The 4,381-nt window shown below is 38.2% G+C and overlaps 1 non-coding gene across 1 annotated transcript; it reads left to right on the forward strand.

Moving 5' to 3' along the window:
- Positions 1 to 1,661: 1,661 nt before the first annotated feature.
- Positions 1,662 to 1,734, forward strand: TRNAC-ACA (transfer RNA cysteine (anticodon ACA)). Its single transcript has one exon. It is a non-coding gene; the product is annotated as a tRNA-Cys (tRNA).
- Positions 1,735 to 4,381: the final 2,647 nt, after the last annotated feature.

Genomic DNA, 4,381 nt, shown 5'->3' on the forward strand with positions numbered 1-4,381 from the left:
CCAAACAGATGCAATTTTCTTAAATTGGCCTATTTTGTTTTTCATCATCAGGGGAAATGGAAATTTGAAAGCTATATTAAATTTTAACTATAGAAAGCAAAGTGGCATTTTTACAACCCACAATGCCACTGATTTGGAGACCATAAAATTTGGAAACCCTTATTTTCACTAAGTCAAATTTTTTAAAATTATATGTATATCCATATGTTAATAATATATTTAGCTTTTATTTTATCCTATTAGTCCCACACTCTGGTTTCTGGAATATATTTTCTGTTCTCTAACATTTTTCTGTTGATTTCTTTATGCTTGATATCCTTAAAAAGAACTCAATTGCAATTCAGAAAGTATTATCCATTTCAAGCTTTATTTCTCAAATCTTTTAAATGCTTTGTTGGAATAACAAAATTCTCCAACACCAAAGCAGGGAACTTTTCATCTTGTCTGCATTCTATACCAAACATCTATCATGTCCTTAACACAGACCTGATTTCATTTCCACAAGTGATGTGTCAACAGTTATTAAATTATGAGTGTTCCCAGCATTTATCCTAATTCTGGCCACTACAGAAGAGTCTGGCTTGAAATCCTCAGTCTCCTGACAGCTGGATTGGGATCAGTTCTCTCAGGGTTTGTTACACAGAACCAGAAAGAAAGCTAGAGGCAGAGAAACACTAGGAGAGAACAGGCTATAGCTGAGAAAGATCTTTAAACACGGAAAAGGAGGGATTTTTTTTTTTCCTTTTTATTTTTCCCCCCCTCCCGAACCTCCCTCAGAACGGGAAATTTTAAGAACAATTTAGAATGAAAGAAATATGGAAGAGTTGCAATGAATAAAGGAAATGAATGGGAAACTTTAAAAAAATTTTAAATATTACTACACTGTATTTATCTCTCTTCAGGCTATTTGAAAAGCACAAATAAATTTTGTTATTTTAAGATTGTTGTGTGGCTGGATGTATTCATTTTAACCTTGATACCAGTTATTCTAGGCACTATATAAATTTATATAATTGTTTTTCATATACATGCTGAATAAGTTTAATTTCATGATGGTTTAATATCTTCATTGTGTTGCATCATGACAAGAATCTGAATACCCACTGTGTGAGATTACAGAAGTAAATATAAGAGCTTGGACTGAATGTAGGCTAACCCCAGGGTACACTATAGAGATGTTTGAGAGTTTTTCCTTAACTCAAAGAAAATATTGGTTTATCTTTGGCATGAGTGAGTAAAGTCGCTGAGTCGTGTCCAACTCTGAGACCCTATGGGCTATAGCCCGCCAAACTCCAAGAATACTGAAGTGGGTTGTCATTTCCTTCTCCAGGGGATCTTCTGGACCCAGGGATCAAACTCAGATCTCCTGCATTGCAGGCAGACTCTTTACCACCTGAGCTACCAGGCATGCCTCTCCTGAAAGTGAACAAGATGCTTGTAACTAATCCCACAGATTTTTACATGTGTATCAGTCACTTTGCTGCTTCATAGATTAAAAAAAAAAAAACTTAGCAGTGTAAAGCATAGCATTCATTTCTCATTCACCAGACTGTTGTTCACTGGAATTCATCTGATCCAGGCTGATGTCATTTGGACTTGACTCTAAGGGAAATCTGGAACCAGGTTTGTTTTACATGCCTCCCATGGTCATTGGGGAGACTTCCCTAGTGGCTCAGATGGTAAAAGCCTCTGCCTACAATGCAGGAGACCCAGGTTCGATCCCTGGGTTGGGAAGATCCCCTGGAGAAGGAAATGGCAACCCACTCCAGTATTCTTGCCTGGAAAATCCCATGGACAGAGGAGCCTGGCAGGTTACAGTCCATGGGGTCACAAAGAGTCAGACACGACTGAGAGACTTCACTTCACTTCGTGGTCATTGGATCAGCAGCTATCCAAAGAATGTTCTTCTCTGGGTGAAAAGTGGGAGCTCAAGTAAATAAGTCCAATTGTGCAAGCACATGTCAAGCCTTTGTTTGCATCATGTCCACTAAAATCCCACTGGTCAAAGCAATCTGTTTCCCAAGCCCCAGATCAAGAACTAGGGTTAACACTGCACCTGGCATGAAGCCAGGTTACTAACACAGGGGGATAGAGAACTGAGATTAATAACTCAACTTATACCTACTGCTAAATTTTTTATAATATACATATCAATTTTATATTAAACTACATATATGGATGTGAGTTTGAGTGAACTCCGGGAGTTGGTGATGAACAGGGAGGCCTGGCGTGCTGCAATTCATGGGGTCACAAAGAGTCGGACACAACTTAGCGACTGAACTGATTGACTGATGTATACATATTTGCTTCTCTGAGGGCTCAGATGGTAAAGAATCTGCCTGCAATGAGAGAGATGCGGGTTTGATCCCTGGAGCAGGAAGATCTTCTGGAGAAGGGAATATTCTTGCCTGGAGAATCCCATGGACAGGGGAGCCTGGTGGGCTACAGTCCATAGGGCCTCAAAGAGTCAGACACTACTGAGTAACTAACACATCCATTTTCACTTTTCATACATATATTACTAAAGCCTTTCCTAATATACTCATAAGATTCAGTGTAATTTCATTATCATATTTTCTGATCTTGTGAAAAATATAGTCAAAGACTGCATTGGTTTGTTTCATTTCTTTAAACCATAACCCCTATGTAGACAAAGACTTGCTGGCACAACAGACTCAGAACAAAGTAATATCCAGTCAACCTACAGACACTGTAGTCACTTGAAAATCATGGATGCAGAAGCAAAAAAGCTATAGACAATCTCCCCTACCCATGCCATACTCATGCAGATGCATGCACCACTAACTGTGGACTCTGCCAGGCCACCCTTCTGAAGTGAAGATGATGTATTTGGGCACTGGAGAAGATACTATTAAAAAAAAAATCTGTAATAGCAAGTTTAAACCCCATGATGGAGAGGCTGATAAACCAGGAAAATCACAGCTTGATTTAGAAAGCAGCAGGGAGCTAGTAGGGAGTCTTAAAGAGGAAGATTGAATAGCTGGTACAATAGCAAAGGAAGATTGCTTTTGCTGAAGACCATTTTCGAAACTCCACAGAAACATGACTGTGCCGCCAACCAGATGAAGGACTTCAGGAAGAAGCCATACTAAGGCTAGAGGAAATTGTAAATCTCTCCAGTTAAAAGACATAAATGAAGATTAAGGTAGATATGGCCATTATGAACAAATGGTCTACAAATGTTTTCATTATCAGTAAAGTTCAGCCTTCACCTTAATGGCATCAAATATCAGAACCAAATAGAGGCCCCTTTGCTTGAGAGCAGATCAGAGAAGAAACACCAGCCTGCACAGCACTAGCTCCCCCATCTGTGGTCACAGGAGTAAATGCTGCCTCCCATTTTTACTACTATAAAAGAAATGAGATTTTAATTCTGCTGTGGAACCTTGAGCTATTCATTTATTGACTCTCTGCTGCAGGCATCAGCAATTTATAATTGATTTAGAGCTACATAAATATATTAATATGTCTACCCTCTTTAGAATTTTTTTAATTTTGCAAAAATGCATTAAGCTCTTCAAAAAAAAAAGGGGAGGTGTCATCCCATTTCAGAATACAGTAGTTATTATTTTCATCCTGCCTCACCCTAATCAGTCTCATTATACTGGCATTTTTAATGGATGAAATTTTCCCATTGAGCTCTTGGGAGAACTCCATGTGATCATAGGCTAATCACTGCTGCTACTGTCTCAGTCTTTCTCAGTCTGTTCTCCATAGTGCATACTGCAATGAGAGAACTGTTGGGAATGGGAGCAATTGATTTTTTTAACCCAATGATGACATTTCAAAATAAAAAGGTACAATTTTTAAGGGGATTTCAAATTCACGAAGAGGTCATTGCTCTTTCACTAACAATTTATAGATGACTAACTCTCATTTCAAAGAGAGGCTCAGTTCCCAGAAGGTCATCCTTCAGCATAATCATGAGAATTTTTTTCCCTTTCTGCCTGCATCAATTGAAGCACTTGGAAATGTTTGGATAACTCTGCTCAGCCAACACTCACATCACATTATAAAGTATATCCAAACTCATTTTAGAGTGAGCTAGCTTATACCATGCAAACTCTTCAATCTTTAGATCAAGATAGAAGTCTTGCCAATTACAATATATGAAGAGAAGACTCTGGACTTCCTTATGGAGAATAAAGGTTCTCCTTAAAATGAACTTTTCCCATCAAGAATATTCCAGAAGCACCATCCCAAAATCACCTAAATTTTTGCATATTAAAATTGTTCTTGATATCCTGAGTATGTGATTGCTGAACAGAGATCCTAAGGAGGATAAGATATTTCCAATGATATTCCAACTGTAGCCAAGGTAATAGTCATTTCACAACTGAAATAGATAAGATATAAGATA

The sequence above is a fragment of the Bos mutus genome, chromosome 8 (assembly GCF_027580195.1).
Source record: "Bos mutus isolate GX-2022 chromosome 8, NWIPB_WYAK_1.1, whole genome shotgun sequence".
NCBI lineage: Eukaryota > Metazoa > Chordata > Mammalia > Artiodactyla > Bovidae > Bos > Bos mutus.